This window comes from Erithacus rubecula (genome assembly GCF_903797595.1).
Source record: "Erithacus rubecula genome assembly, chromosome: 8".
NCBI classification, from domain to species: domain Eukaryota; kingdom Metazoa; phylum Chordata; class Aves; order Passeriformes; family Muscicapidae; genus Erithacus; species Erithacus rubecula.
The window spans coordinates 33,804,744-33,827,641 of record NC_136659.1 but is presented as its reverse complement, the minus strand read 5'-3'; the positions used below and the strand labels follow the sequence as shown (position 1 = coordinate 33,827,641).

At 39.1% G+C, this 22,898-nt stretch overlaps 1 protein-coding gene across 14 annotated transcripts in view; it reads left to right on the top strand.

Annotated features, from left to right (window-relative positions):
* The window catches only part of GTDC1 (glycosyltransferase like domain containing 1), a 281,241-nt gene that overhangs the window by 18,745 nt on the left and 239,598 nt on the right, over positions 1 to 22,898 (top strand). The gene's annotated exons all lie outside the window — the stretch shown is intronic.

Below are 22,898 nucleotides of genomic sequence, written 5' to 3'. Positions count from 1 at the left end.
TGACTTTGTTTTTTTTTGTTCAGTCATTGTAGTAGATGTTCTAATAATTTTGAAAAGTTAAGTGGCTTATGTAAAAAGTTGCTGAGTTACACACTTTTCTTGTTTTATAAAGCATCAACATTTCTGTCAAAAAGTTGTGTGCTAAGTAACAGGTGAACATGATTAGAGGGATGGAGCACTTCTACAAGGAAAGGCTGACAGAATTAGGATTGTTCTGCCTGGAAAAGAGAAACTTCAGGGTGATATAATTGTGAACTTCTAGTACCTGAAGGGAACCTACAAAATGGAGAAAGACTATTCATGTACTCTGGAGTGACCAAGGGGAAATGGATTCACACTGGCAGAGGATAGGGTGAGATGGGATACTGAGAAGGAATTAATTCCTCCCTATGAGGGTGGGGAGGCCCTGGCAAGGTTGCCCAGAGGAGCTGTGGCTGCTCCATCCCTGGAAGGCCAGATTGGATGGGGCTTGGAGCAGCCTGGGACAGTGGGAGGTGTCCCTGCTGTGGCAGGGGGTGGAACTGGATGAGATAAAATGTCCCTTCCAACCCAAACCACGCTATGGTTTTGTCTCTCAGTGACCGATATAAAGTGACTATTTGCAAGTCACGTATGTTTTGTAACTGCTGCTTCTTCCTAAGCAGCATCTTTCAGAAAGTTCAGTGTGTTCTCTTTGAATATAAAGCAGTTTGGCAACACTGGAAATGCTTCATAGAACAGCAGTGACTTGTTATATTGAAAGACTTGAAGAGGCAATACATTAGGCTAAAAGCAGTGGCAGTACCTGCAGAGCTCACTGTACGTGCCCTTAAGCAAAACATAATAATTAGTTGGTTGTATTCCCCAGCAAACCTGCCCAAGTGTTGATCTTTATGAATTACAAAGATCACCAACTCGAGCTCTGAGCTGCCAGAGTTGTTTATGCCCTTTAAATTTTTAATGTACCTGTAAGATGTTTTGATGAGGGCATTTAATCCAAAGGGATTTTGCATGCCATAATCATACCACTGGTGATTCCAGCACAAAAGTGAGGGTAGCTCTTCAAAATATTTTGAGTGCTAACTTCCACTTCAGTATTAATAATGAACATTAAGAACATCTCTGGAAAGATCTTCAGATTTTGTTGGCCAGACAGGATTTGGTTGCTTGTGGGATGATGGCCATTAAAAGTGGTGAAGTATCTGCTGTTGGGTAGCCTGAGGAGTCACATCTTAGAAATACCTGCTTTGCTAATTAGTTCATACACATTCAGCTCAAGTGATTTGCACTTCAGTCAAAATGAAATATTTAACTAGAATTGACTTTCCTCAGCATTCTAATAGAGGGGGTGCTGCTGCTGTCTTCCCTAAAACCACAGGTGTAAGAACTATGATTTAAATAAAAATAAAATGTAAATGATAATAGCAAGTTTACACAGAGTAGGAGTAGTTTTTTATATGTATAGTTAGTAATACATTTAAAAATACATAATGTGTATATATATAGTTAAGTGTATAATTTTTACCATGTATATTTCAAAGCATGTATATGCAGATGCCTTAAAGTTTTACCTTTTTCTTATTTCAGAAGTCTCAATGTTTCATTGCATATTCCTGTAAACACAGCAAAACTAGTAAAAAATGGGTCTGAGCCTCCTTGTGCCAAGTATTCCATGTTTGGTGGAGATGTGGTGAGCTGTGGATTAGCTGAATTTGGGGAAAAAGAAATACAATTTTACTTTCTTTTTATCAACTGGAGGATGTTAACATGAAGTCTTAATATGAAAGCTCCTTGAGTTATCAGGTTTGAGTTCTGCTTAGGAAAATAACCATAAATTTTCACTTGGAGATAGAAGGAAATGACATAATTATTAATATTAATAGCAATTATTTTCACATCACAGGATTACAGAATTATTTGGGTTGGAAGGAACCATAAAGATCTTCTAGTTGGTTTTGATGAGATAAAATATTAGGAAAAATAAAGGAATCATGTGTGGATATATTACCTGAACCATATTCAAACCAATTTAAATCTGAGCTATCTCCACTGAAGGATAAGAGTGGGAGGAGTTTTTCACCAGGCAAGGCAAAACATCAAAGTGACAAATCACAGCTAATACAGCTAATTCTTGAGCTGCAGAGCTCAGGTGAGACTATCTAATTAGTGGTATTTGGGTGTAATTCCATTAGTTGTCATGGCTCTGTTCAGAAGATCCCATTGTGCCAGTGTGGGGCAGGTACTGGTGGCTTCATGTGGAGTGTGAATATAAATCTGGGACATGTTCATCATCTTGTACATTACATAAAATAGACATATGTCTATAATATTTGTTTATAAACATCAGCTTGGTAACAAAGACTATTACCATGCAATGGCTATTATATAATATATCAAAATATATAACACATAAATTGTTCAATGTAAGCTCAGTCCTGGGAGCTCTCATGTGAGTAGGTGCAGCTTGAGAGAGGCTGGCAGAAGCAGACCTGGTGTATTTTTTAGAAGCCTTTGGTTAACAGCAGCCTTGTTTTAGCCACGTGCTTTTCTGGAAAACAGCCTTTTCTTAGAAAATGTTAAGCCAACTGGCATTGTAACTTCAGTTCTGTAGCAGATAAGAATTTTTTTAGATTGCAGGAGATAGTGTATCATGTGTTGGTAGCCACCATCACAGTTTCTTAGTAAATCTCCTCTAGGAGGTTTTGCAAAGTTTTGGTTATGATCCATTAATGTGAAATGAGTTAATTTAACCTCAGATATCTCTCAAATGATCATGTGAGCAGAATCTCTCATCCTGGACTTTCTTCCACTACTTACCTGTTTCTTGTTTTTCAGGTAAAATAACCTTAGAGCTCTCCTCTGCTTTAACAACTCTATGGAATTCACATGTTGTTTTTGTAATTCCTTTTTTCAAATATACCTGTTTATTTTCTAAATACTTTAACCCAGGGCAGCAAAGTGATTTAATTCTGTCAAATGTAGCCCTATGTATCACCTTATATTTATTTTACTGATTGTTTAATGTAGGTGCTGCTGGTCTAGTTTGCTAGGTTGGTGAAGGATCTCTGTAACAAAAAAATACATATTTTTGCAGGAGAAATTAGTGCAAAAAGTTATTTGGAACTTTCCAGCAAAATAATTGCCTTACTGATGTAATTTAGATGAAATGGTATGTACAATCCCAGTAACCTTTAGGCAGGAATAAATAATATCTACAAGTAAAGAGGTTTACACATGCACAATATAAATTCTGTGAACATAACTGAAGCATTGAAGAACCACAACAGCAATTGTCAGAATTCTGTAAGAAAATGATTCCTCAAAGTTGTGAAACATTAAGGACAATACTTGTAGAGTCCCACCTAAACCCTGTAAACAGGGATTTTTTTTTCTTCTGCAAGAGGTAAGCCATTGCTGCAGAGTGTTACTACTTCTGTGATAGTTGATTCATCCCTTTGCTATGCAAATTTTAAGTATACAAGGATTCAGTACTTTTATTTAAGAAATATGCCTGCAGGCTGTATTGGTAGGCTTTAGGGAGATATCTGGTTTGGTGTGAAATAAATAGTTGTTCAAAGATCACATGAATTTATGTCTTAGAAGATGAAAAGTGGCGCTGTGAGCGTTTTGAGAGTGCCCCCCTGTACCCAGCACATGAGCTCGCCACTTGCTTTTGGTTTTTCAAAAGAAACCTCACCAACCTTGTGGAAAACCTCAGAGCAGCAATGTATCACCTTAGAAATGCAAGAATTAAGGGTTGAATTTGAGACACCCCAAGCTCTGGGGGTTTGATCCTTGGAGTAAATCCTTGCTGGTGCTGGTTGAGGGAATAGTTGCCTTTGCTCCAGCTTCTGTCTTCAGCCCAATTGAGTGCTCAGCTTTTAATGAAGGGATTTAAATGCCATATTTCAGGTTTATGTGCTAGTTATAGGCATCCAAGTCTGCATACTTTGAGTAAAACAGGAGGAAAGAAAAACAAACCTGAAAGCATTTGGGTAAGAGACAGCTTTGGTATTTACAGTTGGTGTTGAAGATTTGTCTTGCTAAAGAAAGCAAAGCATTTACTGCAAAGCTATTTGCTGCCTAATATGAGCCACATTTTAATATATAATTACAAAGTTATACTACAAATTTAATAAAATTTTGGTTGTAAACGAGCTATTTGATTAAGCCCAGCCCCTTTTTATTCTGCTACCCTCAAAAATATTAACCAACTTCTCCCTACAGTGTGAAATTCACTCTTAGTGTGGTTTTTCTATCCTTTCTGTCCCTCAGCATTATTATTTCTGCAGTGATTTCTGCTGCAGAGGAACAGCATGTTTGAGGAAATATTTTCTTTTCTGTGACCAACTTTATCTTCATTTATATAACTGTAGTGACAACTTTTATGCCTTAATAATCTAAACTAAAGAAATTAACTTGCTCGTTACCTTTAGGTATAGATGACTGCTACTTCTGACTTGGTGTAAATCAGCACAGAAATGTAAATGCCTGAACTTGTTTATTGTGTGCATACTCAGGTAATAGCCACTGAAATTAAAAATTCTGATGCTTGTCTAAATGAAAAAGTCATTACAGTAATTTAAAGAGTTGATGGAAATAGGTTGTTGCTCTCTAGGTGGGGTGGCAGCAGCCTTTACTCATGTGCCTGTTTGTATCTCCCTTTCCTACCTCCCCCAAATATACTCCTTCATCTTATCTTTGTCATTTTTAATTCTGTCCTATTGTTTCCATTGAGAGGGATTAGTAAAGATAAATTTTAGCTTTCCTAGCATTAACTTTAGCTTATATCTGTCACATGTTTCCTAGCTAAACTAAATACTGCTATTTTTTTTTTCTTACACTGTCACACTTCATTTGAAAGAATCAGTCTACCTAGAGCTGGGTATTGAGTTTTTAATGAGGAAAAATGATTGATAGTTGTATATTTTCAGAAGTTAGAGGTTTGTTCGGTTTTTTTTTTTTTTTTTTTTTTTTTTTTTTGGTGCTTCTGGCTTTTCCTGATTATCAGTGGCCATGGGAACAGTGCAGAGCTGTGGGCCTGTGTCTGGTGTTGCTTGGTGGAGGTACAGCTGCCAACCTAATGGCCTGAATGGTGACCTCACCTGGCTGCTGGGAACTTCCAAATAGTGCCAATTAGGCATGGAAGCAATTAAAATAATGTACTTGGCACTGGTGAGGCCACATTTCAAATACTGTGTTCTGTTTTGGGCCTCTCATGACAAGGACAGTGAGGGGCTGGAGTGTGTCCAGAGAAAAGGAATGGAGCTGGGGAAGAGTCTGGACCACAAATCTGATGAGGAGCAGCTGAGGGGCTTGGGGGGCTCAGCCTGGGCAAAAGTCTTAAGTTGGTAAAACTTTTGACATGGAAATACATCACCCAACAACATGAAACAAACTTAACCTGTATGTCCTGGCCAGTCAGGATCTGTGTTACTGCACTTTTCTGCTCCCAGAAAGGCAGTATGTTTATTATTTGTAGGGAGGAAGAGCAGAAAATGGTATTTTATAGAAAAGCTGCCTGTCTGCATTATGGCCTGTGCATGTGTGAGAACTGATGTTTTCTGCTGTTGATTTAGGTACAGACTTTTCTATAGCACTTGCATGCTCAATTCACTTTCCTACCTTCTGATTTTCATTCTGACAAACAGTGCACAGATAATTGTTAAAATAGAAATTAGAATGATATTTAGGAGTGGGTTTTTTTTCCCCCTGAATTTGACAAAATTGCTGTATTTCATTTACACATTCAGGTTTTGTAGGTAGAGATTTCCTCCTGCGTGCAAGTAATGCTCTTAGCAGCGACACTGCTTTGAACTGTCACTTCATCCTGCTTGAAGTTAATTACTCAAAAACTGGGGGGTTTTCTATATTTTATATTTTTTTAGTTTCTTATCAAGCATCTCCCTCTGCTGAGGATGTCACTGTGAGCTAGGAATAGCTGCAGTGAAGAGCAGAGCAATTGAACCTTTGAGTGTGTGCTGGAGTTCACGCCTTGTTCCCGGGGTCCCTGGCTTGGGGGAGATTTGGGAAGTCCTTAGCAGGCTCTGCAGTAAAACCCAAATATCCTCTCAATCCACAGTGCTTTAAGTCTTTGCTCAGACTGCTTAGTAGGCACAGAAGGAGGGAGATAATATATTTTTAGCTTTCAAATTCAAAGAAACCTTTCAATTAAAGGAATTTTTGACAATTTTAAGTGCTCTGTTCTTGCCGTGTTTGTACCAGATGATGAGGAATGGGGTGGTTTTGATTTTTTTTTTTTTTTTTTCTTTTGGAGTGGAGGAAAACCTATCCTATTTAATTTATATTGTGACAGTTTTAAGCATCAAATACACTCTGTATTTCCTGTTCTCAGTAGTTTCTCCAAAAGGATTAGAAAAACAGGCCTCTTATCATGTGGTGGTGTGAGTAGGACACTGAATATACCAGAATTTAGATACCCAGGAGGTTGCTTTCAAAATAATTGCAAAGGGTGATCTGATTTTTGTGATTTAATAACTCACTACCTGCAAAGTCGTACAGGTTGTGCAAGGATTTTTCTTGCTCTTGGGGGTAATAAAACACAAGACTTAAAATAGTTGTGATATATATATGTATATATTATTTTTTAAGAGAAAATAAGTGTCACAGCTCAAGAGAGAGCTCTATAGTGAAAGAACATGGGATCATAGGGTAATTCAGATTGGAACTGTTCTTTGGAGGCTACCTAGTCCCACCTCCTGCTCAGGGCAGAGTTGGCCATGAGCCTGTGATATCCATATCCAAGAGTATGTAATCATGGAATACTTGAGTATTGCATGATGTCTCTGGAGTGTCTGCATTTCATCTAGTACAAATTTCTAGCTCACATTGAGGGATATAACACACAAAGCTGCACTTATATTCCTTACATTTTAAAATGTGCCTTACAAAGGCTTCAGGTGATTTTTTTTTTTTTTTTTTCCCCTCAAGATTTTGATTGTGTGGTCAGAATTCAGGCCACTACAGGTTGAAGCAAGTATCTCCTTGGACTGTTGTTCTGGGATTATATGTAAAATAGAGAAGTATTTCTATTTTTCCTTGGTGCCAACAATGCCTTTCTTGCAGACATTTTTCTGTAAAGATTTATTAAGTCTTATAGTTACTATGAAATACTTATGTCTGCAAAGAATTGAATGAGGTCTTTTTTTCTATTGGCATTTGAAAAGCAGAAAAAAAAGTGACTACTACAACAGAATTTTATTAATGAATGATTTACACTGGTTCCAGCTGTGACCATGTGATTAGTCCTTCACTGAGCAACAATGGGTATTTTCTTTCTGCTTTTATTTAATTTCCAAGAATGTGTCATCTGTTACGTTAACTGCTGCCAGTATACCCCATATAAACTGGTATTTTTTATTTCCCTGAAGCATAAGATGAATACCCACCCATATCCTTCTGGAACTAGAGTTTTAAATGAATTGGGAATTTTATTGACTATATCTGATTCAGCAAGCCAAAATCATAAAAGTTAAAATATTTATTAAATGCACTAGACTGTAAGATGCCTTGCTCCCTGGTAGTGCAAAAGATAGAATTTTAAAAGTGAAAATATCTATCTTAATATTTTATTACAGCAATACAACGTGTTATAGAGGTGGACAAGCCTGCAGATTGAAATGTGGATAGTCCAGATTGTTCCTTTCCCTCGACCATATGGTGTAGTTCTAAAAGCCTTTTGTACGCTGTCTGTTCAGTTAATTGTAAACTCTGTCTTTAACGTACCTTAAAAATGAGATATATGTGAACTAAAAGTCAGCATATCCTCTGGTAAGTAAAGTTTGCTTGAATAAATCTCAATTCACAGTCGTGGTCTCTTGGTAGATTTTCCTTTCTGGGTGAATTTGAAAGTCTTTCACCGTTTCTTGGTAACGAATGCGAAGCCTGTGTGTGTGGAGAGACAGGTTTTTCCATTTCCTCCCCGGGAAGGGGGGGAGATTTGAGGATATAATGAACATTTCATAATATTTTTGCTTGGCAGACAGCTCTGCCAGTGGGTGATGTGCAGGAACATCGAAGATTTCTGACAGATGGATGGTAGGATTGCTAATACACCTACACACGGCGTCTGATGTTCCTGGTGCTGCTCTGATGCCCAAGAACTCGTGCTCGTGCTTTGGTCTGATGTTGCCCAGTGAGGGGCTTCAGAAGAGCAGAACCAAGCTTCACTCAAGATCTTCATACACCACAGAGAGGGGTAATTCATTATACTGCTCACAAAGCAGTTATTACAGAGGCAAATGGGTTTTTAACATGATAAAGAGTTAAAATTGCTTCTGAAAATCTCTTACGATTATTTTTTTATCTTCCATTCTTTCACCATAAGCTGTTTGGGAAAAGTGATTGTTTAGAATGCAGATAGGGTTGATATAGCTAAAGGGGGAAACACAAAAGAGTAGGAGTCTCACTGAAACTAATTTTCTCTGGGTTCCAACCTGGTTTTAAGAACTGGAGAGTGTTCTGTGGCAGTTTCTGTGTGGCTTTGGAGATAAGAATCCACCAAAATTAAGAAAAAAAAAAAAAAAAAAAAAACCAAAACCTGTGACTTTGGCAATTAAGCAAGAAGTAAATGATAGTGGAGAGTGAAATTGATGTGCTGAGACATCTCTCATAATGAGACTTACTGATCTCTGCTGCATATCTGAAGTTTTTGTGGGATTTCAGAGAGTTCTCTCGATGGCTGAATACAGAGGAATTGGTAACCTTACTGGATATTAAAAAGAAAAAAATGCAACTTTTTGTGCCTACAAAGGTGAAATAACCTCCTGACTTCTGTGCATGCAGAAATGGAGAAAAATTTAGCAAGCCATCTCAAAATGGAAGCAAATAGTAACCAATAACACATTTATTTCTTTCCAGTAGTTAGTATGCTTGTTTTGAAATAAGGTAAAAATTGTGAATTTAAATAATAAGCTGGTAACTAAACAGCAAAAAGCTTTTGGAAAATCTTACTTTTCCTTAAACTGGCTTTTCATGCTCCTAGACCTATAGAATCACAGAATGGTTTGGGTTGGAAGGGACATCCAGTCCCACCCTCTGCCATGGACAGGGACACCTCCCACCATCCCAGGCTGCTCCAAGCCCTGTCCAGCCTGCCCTGGGACACTTCCAGGGATCCAGGGACAGCCACAGCTTCTCTGCCCACCCTGTGCCAGGGGCTGCCCACCCTCCCAGGGAAAGATTCCTTCCCAATATCCCATCCCTCTGGCAGTGGGAGCCATTCCCTGTGTCCTGTCCCTCCATCCCTTGTCCCAAGTCCCTCTCCAGCTCTCCTGGAGTCCCTTTAAGCACTGAGCTCTCTCTGAGCCTTTTCCTCCCAAGGCTGAACACCTCCAGCTCTTTCAGCCTGTCATGATAAAATACTTTATATAGAGCAGGTTCTTCTGAAAGGTCACCTTTGTGGGGTGGTGAAAGGAGTAGATGGGGTTTGGGTGCTAGAGGCAAATACAGATCCTGCTCAGCTGCAGTGTGTCTGGGGGGATGCTGTTTCCACTGACCAGCAAATTCCATGAAACAAGTGGCATTTGGTACTTTTCTGGCTGTAGCATGAAATCAGTGGGAGCCAGAGAAGGTGTCTGTGGGCAGAGCTTCTGTGTCTTGCAATTCAAATATTTCAGAAGCTTTAAAGTGCAAGAAATCACATGTAATACTTAAAGAATCCAGCTGTAATTTTGAGAGCTGAAGGAGAAAACAGTGGCTGAACATTTACTGCAGCTTCCATATGATGAGAGCAAGTTCTCAGAGCCTGCAAGATGCTGCTTGCAGAGTATATGAATAACAGAGCTACCTATTTTTACTGTGCACTGGCAAGTGTAGGCTCACTTCATTAGAGCAAGCAGTACAAACAAGATGTGCTAACTTGTGGGGTTTAAAAAAAGGTCTAATTTAACTTTTCATGCTGATTCTAAAATAAGACAAATCAAGTCATAGAAAAATCATATGACTTCAAAAGCATTTGACAGTTGTTTTGTAAAAAAGAAATCATTTCTCAACTTGCATTTTAATATAAGTTTCTGTAACTTCAGTTGTCTCCATTTCCATTCAAAGCATTTATTGCACCACCTTAGTTTACAAAACACCAGAGATGGCCACTTTTATAGAGGACAGTTTTGTTGAATTTGTGAAAATAGCCAGAAAAGTGAAACTGGAGATTAGACAAGGAAAATAAAGCAAGAGAACTGTGATGCTTTTGCTTCTGAAACCTTGAAGAAATGACTGTATTAAAACTGGAGGTTTTCTAACAAGGAGTGTGGCAAAATGGGCAAAGAGAAGAGTGTTTGAGATTGTGCACAGGTTAGAAGTAAGAGCAGTTTGAGATGGGAAAAATTGATATGTGACCCATCAAGGTAGTAGTTGATTTGCTGTTTGTAAGTCAATCCTGTGTAGTTTTTGTTATATCATTAGAAAAGTTGAAAGTAGTAAAAAAAGGTGATGTAGGACTAAGGAAAGTACAACATGAAGTAATGAGAAAAGAAGCTAAGAGAATGGGGGGAAATAGAAATTGTTAAGAAATGTAAGTGAAAAGAGGAAATCACGGCTTCGGTTAAGAGAAACAATTCATATGGTTTCAAGAAGTGTGGATTTTCCTTTTGAAGATGGAATTCATCAGCCATCCAGATGAAGAGGATACAATTTTGTCTCATTTTCATAATGAAATAATGGAAGTGCAATCTGGGTAAAAGATGTATTTGTCTGTATTTTCTTAGAAGGGATGATGCTAATGATAAATTATCACTGTTTTTCAGAATATTTTCCTCGTATGTGTCAAAGTAAAGTTCTGCTGGTTTGAAAGAGAATGTATATTGTGGTGGCTGGGAGTAGAGACATAAGAGTCACTGCTCCTTTCTTCTCCTCTTGGTTTTACTGTAAAACTACTATTGGAGAATGGTGCAAATCACCATTTTTAATTCAGATTTTCTCATCTGTAAAGCAGAGATAACAATACCTGCCTACCTCACAGGAGCATTATGAGGTTTAATTAATGTTTGTTAAGCTCTTCAGCATTTTTGGATAAAAGCAGATAAATGAAACCTCTTGTTGTTAATAATGGCAAAAATCCCAGGCCAAAGGTGTAGCATGATTTTGGGATTGGAGGGAGGAGACAGAATAATTAAAGTTTGTTTAAGGCATATTTAGGCAGAATAATTGACAATGTTTAGTTCAAGTTTTTATTAGTTCTGTGTAAGAATCTGAGCTTTCTCTCACAAATTGCTAGTAATCTGAGCTTGTACACAGATCAAATGTTTTATTTTAGAATCACAGAATGGTTTGGGTTGTGAGGGACCTTAAAAATGATGTAGTTTCAACCCCCTGCCATGGGCAGAGACACCTTTCACTATCCCAGGTTGCTCCAAGCCCCATTCAACCTGATCATGGGCACTTCCAGGCTTGGAGCATGTTAATATAGGACTCCTTTGACTTTGCAGAGTTCAATAAATCATCTGTATTCCATTTTTACTTCCATTTCCTTGTAGTCTGCCTATATACATACAAAACCAAACCAAGTATTTCTCTGTCATCAAACACTGTGTCAAGGTTTCTAGGACTGAAGTGTAGTATTTAGAGGCTGTGAGCTTTGGAATAACAAATCAGTAGGCAACAGAAGTTAGAAACACGAGAAGTTCTGTATGTGCATGAATGTGTCTCTACAGTATAATTTAAGCAACCCTGTAATATGGTCAGGAGGAAATTTTTGAGAAAATCATTGACAAAAGTAATTGAGTGAAATAGTGTTGAGTGATAAGAAAATCAGTGGGGGATTAACCTTGCTAAAGCTTGTTTCTGAAGCTTTTTTTCCCTATTCAGATAGGGATATAGTCAAAGTAACCATTCTAGTTGCAGTCAAAGGAAACGCTGTGTGTATTCCCCAGCACGTTTCTTAGAATCTACTGTGCCTGTAAACTCCAACTTTACAAACATAGTGGTGTGTCAGCAACATCCCAGGTGTCATTATAAATGCCAGCAGTATGTAAGTGGTATTCGTAAATAAGCCCAAACAAGTGAAATGGTCTGTGTTAGTCAACCATTCTGCACCTTGGATACATTGAAGGCTGATGCTTGGTTGAGTAGCTAAACTAAATATCAAGTGGTGTTACACAGCTTGAAAAGAAACTCAGCTCTAAAGAGAAAAAGCAGACTTTTTTCTAAGTCGTTCTGTTAATGCCCAAGAATATGTTTCCGTGAGTGTTAAGAAACCAACTGTCTATAGACTCCAGGAAAAATGGTTTATGGATCTCTCTTGCCCATGCTCATTCAGAGCTTCAATGGGGAGGCAGAGTGCTGCAGCTCTGAAGAGTAGCTTGAATCATCTTGCATGAATATTGCTCTCTCCAAGGATATTGGCATGCAAAACAGATTCTGTTCTTCTTAGAGGATGTTGAATGCACCCCACACATGGCTTCATAACCACTTTGAGATGAACAGCCAGAGTTTGGATTAGGTTCTTGTCAGTGGAAGCAAATGTGTGTGTGATCAATGCAGATAGGTGGAAATAATTCCCTTTTCTCAAAGCATTTGCTTGGTGTTGCTTAATTTGGGTATACCCTGTCTGTGTTTTTATCCACCATGTATGTCTTCTGAAGGGAACTTATTTTCCTTCCTGCCCTTTCCCCTCCCTCGTAATTAAATTTTATCATCAGTGGTCCAAGAGGGGAGAGTGTCTTCCAGATTTGTTTCTGCCTTAAGTGTGGGGCCAAATCACTTTCATAAGCACCTTCAAGGTATCTACTGCTGACAAAGCTTTGTGGGATTAGTCTCTGCTTAAACACTGTTGGGAAGATGGGATCTGAAAATGTTCAGAAAGATCTGCATCATTTACTCTGTAGTAAGGCCCATGTAACACCTCTCTGGGCTTCAGATGCACTTAATGAAAGAGACTTTTGAAAATCACAGCATAAATATATTATTGAATGTAGGTTTAATCTTATCCCCATCACCAAAGCACCTTCAAGTCTCTAGTCTAACCTTACTCTTGTCAGTCTGGAGCCATTCACTTTTGTCCTGTTCCTCCAGACCCCTCCAGCTCTCCTTTAGGCACCAGAAGATGCTCTGAGGTGTCCCTGGAGCCTTCTCCAGGTGAGCACCCCCATTTCTCCCAGGCTGACTGCAGAGCAGGGGGGCTCCAGCCCTCAAAGCATCCTCGTGACCTCCTTTGGATCCACTCCATGTCCTTTGTATATAGAAAATAACCAGAAATTTCATCTGTAGCATTGCTGTGAGTCTGACTGCATGTGCAACACTGTTGTGAGGTAACACTGCCTTGATTACAGAGGTAATTCCAAACTGTCCATGTGCTGTTCTCCAGGCCTCCAAAAGCTGCTTATGGCTGCTGTGAATGCTTAACTGGGGGTATTGCCAAAAATTTCCCAGTGGCCAGAGTAACTGCACAACCCTGATGTCTTTAGTAGGAGTCAGAACAGATCTTTAACTTGCTGGCAAAGCTTGTGATATTTGTGGCTTTGAAATGAAGAAGTGGGAATATTAAGCACAGACCTTGCGTGTGTGAGGTGTGAGTGGTTTCTTGCATTGCCTTGTAATGGTATTTCTGGGATTTTTATCAGCAGTGTCAGCAAGAGCACCTACTAATAACCAGCTAAACTTGAAATAGTTTGTATCTACCACTAATGTTCTTAAAATAATTCCATCAGCTCTGAGCCCTGCAGTGAATATGTTTTGTTCTCTGCACCCCTGTAGTCATGGCCATTATAAACCATACTGAATGTTCCTGAGCTCCTAATCCTGGAAGTGTCCAAGGCCAGGCTGGGTGGGGTGTGCAGCAGTCTGCTCTAGTGCAAGGTGTCCTTGCCTGCAGGGTTGGAACAAGATAACCTTAAAGGTCTCTTCAAACCCAAACTATTCAGTGATTCTTAGTGTTGCATCAGTGTGTGGGAGGAGTGTGCCAGGTTCTGCAGGTTCTGTGGTGGTACAAGTGGAAGGAGCTGATAAGTGACAGCATAATTTCGGTTTTGTTGGGCAGGATGTTTTATTTTGATAAGGATTTTCAGGTTTTGAAGAAAAGTTTTATGAGTGTGGCGGATTGCTCAAGCACAGTAAATGGTTTTCAGACTCTCTCCTTAGATAGGTGCAAAAATGATTCCCAAGTGACCCTAAAGCTAAAATCCTAAGTGAGTTTCACTGTTACATTCCTGATTTATAATGGAGTAAAAAAAAAAAAAAAAAAAAAAATCCCTGTTTTTAATTCTTTTTGTTAAAGACTACATTGCTGGTTGTGGGTTGTAACCAGATTTTATGTGCAATAAAAGCCAAGATTTTAAGGCCCAGGCTTCTTTGAGTATGATGATTTTAATGGCACTCTTCAGCCATCTGAGAAACTTCAAGGAAAAAATTTACATCTTGATGTCCTCTGTGAGTGTCCTTGCCTTGCTTTATCTGTGGCACTGTTAAAAAGGGCCACACTTGTTCAATGTCTGTTAGGGTCTCCCCCAGACATGAATATTTATTTGCTTTGCAGTATCTGTTTTGAAAACATCAGCTCAGAACCTAAACTTGTTTACAAAACAACCAAAATAACCTTCCAAAACAGATTGTTTTGAGATGCTTGTGTATTGCTTTTATTCATGGAAAACAAATATTTCCTGCAATGCTCACCATTTCAATTGGCAGATGATACCAGACATGTTTATTTAACTCGTGTCAGTGTTTTTCAGCTTTCTGCAATGTGTGTATCCATAGATACTTCCCAGTGAGGAGGCAGACCCCTTAACTTTCTGATACTTGTGAAGTAAAATAAAATGTATAAATACACTTTTCTTCATTGCTTTAAGCCAATTCTTGAAGTATTTTGCAAGCTCTACAGAGAAGAAGATGGAAACAAGTGACTTAAGTCAATACATTTGCTATTCTTGGGTCAGCAGAGATGCTGGGGAACACTTACAGTGAGCTGTCAGAAAGCATTTTGGCCAGAATCTCGAGCCTTTAATATTTCTAGAGCCCTTTCAGAGGGCTTAGTCAAAGCCTGGTAGGTAAATTATTTACAGGAAACAGGGTGCTGCACCACTAAATCAAATTGGCAACTCCTATTGTGCTGGATTTATAAATTGATGTGGGTAGCATGTCATCTGCACGTCAAGTTGGAAATAGCATATAAATATTGTTAGCATGGAAAAATATGTTTAGTGCTGTATGAAGCCCTCATTCAGTATTGTGTGGTTTGCTATTGACTCTGAGAGCTTTTGAGGGGTTTCTAAAAGCCATAACGTGCTGCTGACTGCACAGAGGTTAATGAGAGGTGAAGAGCATGAAGCCCTGGTTCAGCTCTCTCCTGAGGTGAAGAGTTGGGCAAGTGAATGACCAAAAAAGTATTTCATCTGTTGAATTTTAGTACTTAATATTTAAAACTGAGTTCTTTTTTGTACAGGTAGCACTTCAGCTTTGAAGTTACTTAGTGAATCCCAAGAGTGTCATACTCACTCTGCTGTAGGGATCCAGTGCTTAAATGCTGTGTCTTATAAACAATAACTTGATCATTTATTCTCTTCCCTTGGTGAAGGATTTCATAGCTTGGCAAAATTGTCATGGCTGTCCTTTTGTATTGCTTTAGTTACAGGTCTCAAGGTGAAAAACATTGCAGGCTTTTGAAGTCCATTTTCCATCACGGTTGAAATAAATTTTGGAGTAATCTTACTGACGTGTCTTGTGAACTTTGCATCACAGAATGCTTTGGGTTGGAAGAGACCATAAAGCTCACCCTGTTTCCACACTCTGTCCTGCCCAGGGATATCTCCCACTATCCCAGGCTGCTCCAAGCCCTGTCCAAGATGGCCTTGAACACTTCCAGGGATCCAGGAGCAGCCACAGCTTCTCTGAGCACCCTGTGCCAGGGCCTCACCACCTTCACAGGGAAGAATTTTGTCCTCATATCTCACCTTACCTTCTTGGTGTGAATATGTTCCCTGTGTCCTGTCCCTCCATCCCTTGTCTCCAGTCCCTCTCCAGCTCTCCTGGAGCCCCTTTAAGCCCTGGAAGGAGCTCTGAGCTCTCCTTGGAGCTTTCTTTCCTCCAGGTGAGCATTCCCAGCTCTCCAGCCGGGCTTTACTAAATCCACTTCTGTCATACTGAGGACCCCAGAGCTGGATGCAGCTCTGCAGTTGGGATCTCACAGGAGCAGAGGGGCAGAATTCCCTCCCTTGACCTGCTGCCCCCAAGGCTTTGGATGCAGCCCAGTACAGAGTTGGCTTTTTGGCCACCTGCCCTCAGGATTGCTCCTGTGTGTGGGACCCCTCCCTGATTTCACAGCTGAACTGGATTTGACAGTAGATCTCATTCCATCCTTTCTGTGGACTCAAGGTGTGACTGAAGATGCAGATCCTTTCATCACATATTCAAAGGGATACCTTCTGACTGCAAAAGAAATCTGGCTTGTGCCCACTCAAGTGTTGCTGCCAAACATCTCAGGCTACCAAGCCTAATGTTTCAATTAACTCTTGCAATTCCAACTTTTATACAAGAGCAATTTAATTCCTCAATCCCAAATTCTGTGGACACAAGAGTGATTTGTTCTTCACTTAGCATTTTGCTACTTCAAATTTGCTGGAGAAAACAAATCAACTTTTTGATGTAGGGTGATTTTTATTACCTCACAGAGTGACTAATGATGGCTTCTAGCAAGTACTTTGTCTTTTAATCAATCAGCTGATATGAACTGTAGACTGAGACTTTCAAATAAAATTAGTTAAAATATTTGTGACTTTTTAAAATTAATACGTTGGTTCTTTAAACTGACCATGAATGCACATTGTAATTCCTACCTTTCTGTACAGAAACTGGTCTGAAGCTCAGAGTGTGTGGAGCACATTTCTCATCATATTCCTAATAAATTGGAGGAATTTCAAAATGCCAGCCCATTATTACCAGACTGGGGCTTTTTCTATAATAGGGAACTAGCAACTAATATGTCTCCTGTCAAGTTTAAAAATAGTGCTACATCTCCCATTACCACACCTATTAGTTCCCTCTGCTCTCAGAGATACTCTAAATCAAGGATCCTTCATTTATTTAAACCTAATGTAAGTCTTCAGCATCATCAGTGCTATCAAATTTACACTACTAAGTGCAGCACTGGAAATGTTGAGTCCTGTAAACTCTGTTGATCCTTCATGTGCTGTAAACATGCTGAAAATAAGTTTGATAAAGCCAACATATCATTTAGCAATTTAGCAGTCTCTGTTAAAATAAGTTTTCATTTTTCCAGGCTTCTGAATTATATGGCAAATGGGAGCTTATAATTAACTGCTAAATCAGAATAACTAATTTTCTCTTGGATCCAATTGCAAACCTGGCATACTCTTGTATGAGGTTATACTCTCACATTAGAATTGTATCTTTTTCAATTTTACCTTGTTTAAAAAAATCCTGTTAGTGGTGGAAGAGCTCCTCAAAATAATGTCAAACTTTTTGTCAAGATAATTATTTAATATCTTCTGCTTTGCAGTGTACTCATGTCAACTTCTGGTGCTCTGGTTCTCCCTCACACCTTTCTATGTCTTCTTCCCTTCTATCTTGCCTTTCTTTCGAAGAAAATGCTATCCTAATTAAATATTTATGATTCTTAATTTTCCTTTGTTAATCTGAATTTGTGAAAATACTTGACAGAGTACTTAATATCCCTCATACCCTGTCCTGAGTAGCATTTGATCCTATGTATGTAACTTAGGAGGTCAATTAGACACAAAGAAACCAAGTTGCATATTCTAATTACCACTCCCATTGTAGTGAGGAGGGCACATCAGTCAGGGAAATTTCCCTCAAAATGTGTCTTTGGAGTGTTGTGCTCCAAGGGGGGATGGAGGCTTCCCCACTGAGGTGGCATTGACTGTTGTGGTTTTGAGTTAGCCACAAATGTGATGCACAGATGTCTTTCTCCACTGGAAAAAAAAAAGTATAAACTGCAATAATTTATTCAGTATAGATTAAGATCTTCAAAGATGTTGATTGAGGGTGCCTAGAAATATAGATGCAAAGTATTTATGACAGTCTCAGACTGTGTCAGGGAAGAAGGTAAAAAGAAATTTCTAGGTTTTTGTTTTTGTTTTTGTTTTTTTCTGTAGCTGGAAAAAAAACAATCTTAATTTACAACAGAAAGTTATGAAGGTCATTAGTGCCTTTGCCTAGATAAAACGGTAAAACAATTTAAATTCTGAGTTTTAAAATGCAGACAATGTATATGCATTAACAACTTTTTCCTTAAGGATTTATAGCAGTATTGTTAGCAATCTTAACATTTAAAGGGTAATGTGCAGATTTTGCAGCATGTTACTTTCTAAACACATAAACTCCAAAAGGAGTCTTTACTGTCTCTTGTGTCAGGGTGTCTCTGGATTGATAGCCATGGGACATCTTAAAACTCTTAACTTCCAATTTCTACTGTTCCATCTTAGGTTGAAAACACAGATGTAAGAACTGAACCTGGCAGTCCTCACACTTTGCTTAAGATCAAATCAATTCTTTAAAAATTATATTGTTTGTAATTCTGATTGCATCATAGAATCACAGGATCTTTTCTGTTGGGAGGGACCTGAAACCTCATCCAGTGGTTCCCCCTGCCATGGGCAGGGACACCTTCCACTATCCCAGGCTGCTCCAAGCCCTGTCCAGCCTGGCCTCAAACACTTCCAGGGATCCAGGAGCAACCACAGCTTCTCTGGGCACCCTGTGCCAGGGCCTCTCCACCTCACAGGGAAGAATTTCCTCCTAATTTCTAATCTAACCTGACTTTCCTTCAGTTTAAAGCCATTCTCCTCATTCTGTTGCTCCCTGCCCTTGTGTGTGTAGATGATAAGCACAGTAAAAATGAGATGTGGTATTTTAGTGAAACCAAAGCAGTCCATGCAGGTTTCACTCCTTGCTGCCTCCAGGTAATGGTAGCTTTTGGCATTCTGTAGGTGTTTGCAACTCTCAGGTTGTGTGCATGGACCAGACTGTGGTTTATGGGTATCACCAGTAAATTAGTGTTACTGCTGCTCAGTCCAAATACAGGTGAACAATTTTGGTTTACCACATTCTCAAAAGAAGTGGAGGGCTTCTTGCTCTTTCCAGTTGATTTGTATAAAAGATAAATTGCCATTCTCACTTATGCAGTTCAGTAATGACAAACCTCAGAACCGGTACTTTTGTATGATCTAAATACAAGTTAAATTTTGTTCAGACCTTGAGATGTGATTGTGTTTAAGGTACAGCTTTGAGGTTTCGGTGAGTCACTCTCATGAGTGGGAGGGCAGTGCAGGCTCTTTCAGTCTCTGTGTGTGTATTTACAGCACATCCCCACTTCAGGTAGGGATGGGAGGGAGAAGGGACAGGAGGAAAGGTAAAGACTCTCAATAGTCCTTTGGAAAATCTCATTTTAAACCAACGTGGAGATGTTTTGCCTGTGTCAGCCATCCCAGCATGGATTATGTGAAACCATCAAAGATTTAAGTGTGTTGATGTCCACAGGTCATACCTGGTGGGTTGAGTTACGAGACACTGAACCAACCACGTGTGCTCGGATACGGCGGCGGAATAAATTTCTCATGTGTGTGGGACTGTGACGGTTAAAACAATCATCACTGAAACCATATACCTTATTTCCTGTAACTAATAGCAGATCTCTACCTGTGGAATATATTAACAATTATTCCTTTGGGTTTGGATGGCTGCTCAGCTGTTTTGTTGGACAGATATTTAGACGTGGTCTGTAATTTATGTTGTCTGAGTACGTCAATGAACAGAGCTAATTATGGCTTCCTGATGTGAGCTGTGCTGATGTTTGTGAAACCACACTTCTGCATGTAAGACAGAGTGAATGTGTGTTCTTTAATAAATTGTGGAAAATGAGGGGTTTTCTCTGCCTAGGTTGGTTAACAAAAATACCTATGCTGGCATTCACCTAGAGTTTAAAAAGAAGCTATGGTTTTGTGGCTGGTTGAACAGTTAATTCTTCCGTGCCTTTAAAGTAAATTTTAATTTATTACTCTGTACAGTACTCAGACTTCCTTTTAAAAGGAAAATTTTGGTTCAAACAGCAGTGGCCCTTTCAGGGACTCCATCACTTGCCATGTTTCAGTGTGGGGTAGAGCTGCAGCAAGTGACAAAAGTCCTGGCTGAATGTCACTGTGAGTTGTTGGCTTTGAGACAGCACCTAATTACCCACCTACATTTCTCAGTGCTTCAATATACCTCTGTATTAGTCATGTCATTTTGACACTGTTACCACTCTGAGGGAATTTTTTTTTTTTAGATGTGTAATGTGTATCCTGAGGAATGTGCTGCTCTGTATGGTAAAGAGAGAGTAGGAAATTTTCAAAGGAAAGGATCCTGCAGCCGTGTGGATGGGGTTGAGCTGTTTGAGGAACACCCAGGATTGCTGGCTCCAGAGAGGAAATACTGTAATGAGAAAGGGGAAGCAGTTCTGTTTTTCTAATATTTGTTGTTTTCTTTGAAATGGGGAAAAGAATACCTGGAGTGATTTATATTTAATTGAGGATTGCATTCCATCAGATACGGTGAATGTTCTCAGGCCATTTATCAGCTGTGTCTTTTGGAGACCTCTGAGGAGTTTATGGTACATATTTACCTTAACTTGGCTGGGTCAAGGGAAATAAAGCAAAAATAATAGCTGTTATTTTTGTATGTGAACAAAACTGGAAGTCATGTGGGTGAAATATGAGCCAAACGACCATGTCCTACCTCCTCTGTGTCTTTCTAAGTACAAGAAATTATTAGTTATATATAATATAATTTCCTTAGCGTTATCAGTGTATCTTTTAAAAACAGAAGACTTATTGACTTTTTAGTTGCTTCATCTTAGTCAAGCCCTGAAGTGAATATGACATACATTGTACTGCCATTATCCTTTAGTAGTATCTTACGTAGGTAACATCTTATTTAAAGAAAACAAGCAACAAAAAAGAATAAAATAAACCATAAGCTGCTTCTTAAATAACATTACAACATTTTTTCTAAATTGAAATTTGGTGTATATTGCTGGTAATGTACAGAGATCACACGACAACAGAATGCCACAAATGCTAGTGAGGATTTAAATAAGCAGTACCTACATTTTTTGGGGTGAGTGAGTTTTGTAAGAAAACCTTTGAGCTTTAGGTCGTCTCTGAAAAAAATGTGTCATTGCTGATTGTCACCCTCATGGGCTGCTGCCACGGGGTCTGTGAGTGTTATTGTGAAGAATTGCATATCAAGAGCTATCTCAACACCCACTCCACGACACATCCACGATTTCAACCCAGTTTCCCAATGTAAATAGCCAAAGGGGGTTTATTGTATGGCAATACTTGTGCAATATTTGCATCATGCAGTTTCACTGATTGATCTAAAGGTAGGTAAATGCAGAATAAGTAGCTGAATGTCAGGGTCTTTAAGCAGGAGGAAACACGAGGACTGAGCAATCTCTTACCGTCAGCCCCGTACAGTCATTCTCTGTTCCCATGAGGGATGTACAGTGAAAACTGGTGCAAAATAAAACCAAAGAGCACAGTGTGGGTTCAGCTAAACCTGGTGATAAAACCAGTTTCGGAACTTAGTCTGGTGAAGTGTGATTTGATCAGATGCTTCATGAACAAATTGTTTTATTACTGATACTGCTAATGATTTGTAAATTAGTTGCAAGGCTCCCCGAGTGACTGACTCAGTGGCATTTACCAACTTTTCACATACCCCCATTTTTAGGGGCTGAATTTATAAAACGCTTCCCTTTAGTCCCTTGAATTAAATTTTCAGTGGCATTTGATGACAAGCATAGCATGATTAATTACAAATTGTTCTTTAGGTGAATAGTGCAGATTCTAAACCACAGCTTGTGTTTTTATAGCAGTTATTACCCTGCAGGCTCCAAAAGGGCTTTGGAGGAGAGACTATGATTTTGGTTACATCATTGTAAATTCAGAAAACGTCAGTGATCTCAAAAGTGTGATTTTTTTTGAAATTAGGTCAGTGGAAAAGAGATCAGAAACTGCTTTGCTACCTGAAAAGAAGCAAGCTCCAAAATGGAGTGAAGTATCTGCTTCCAGATGGCTTTACTTTTGATTTTGCAAAGAACATGTTTGTTAAAACAAGTAATTTATTTGAAATACTGTGGAGGAGTGAATAATGGAGCAAATGATAACCTGAATCTAGAGTGAATTAGAGCAAGAAAGTTGGAACATGGAATGTTTTTTTCTCTTGCTGATTGTTCTGTAATGACCCAGAAGCTCTACATCACCATTTCATCTGGCACCATGGTGGGCCAACAGCAAATAGCTACCTAAGGGTTTCTTATGTTTTGTCTCCCAATTAAAGTGATTCAGTGTTTGGATTTTTGTTGCTGGTTAACTGATCTTTTGATAGCTACAGTGCGCTTAAAAGGCTTTTTGTTTGTTTTCTGCCCTCTGATTACAGAATACCTACTATTTTTAATGTGATCTTGAATCCAACTAAATGTCTCAACTATGGTTGAGATGATGATTGAGATTTTCAGGAGAGTATGTAGTTCTCTGTTGAGTTCTCACTTTTTGTCAGCAGAGGTTTTGGTGAGATAAGGATTACAGTCTGAAACCACTAGAAATTGCAGGTCAGGAAATGGGTATAAGGTATTGCAATGTACAGTGTCAAACCCAAGTCCCGAGTAACTGAGTTTAGCAGGGAGTCCATCATTCTTAGGGAGTGTAGAGAGGGAAACCATCAGAGAGGTGTTTGTGGATGGTGAACACCTTTCAGGGTTTTGCTTTCAGCTTTTGTGTGTGGTGGCTTTGCTCGAAGTATGTGAAAAGCAGCTTTTGAGTACCCCAAGGGTGTGACTCATGATGAGCAATAGTCACCGGGTTTTCATCTGTCCCCTCGCTTTGGGCAGCACATTCTGCATCCTGTTTGTGAGCAGCTCTGTGGCTTTTTGTCTCAGAGCTTCCTTG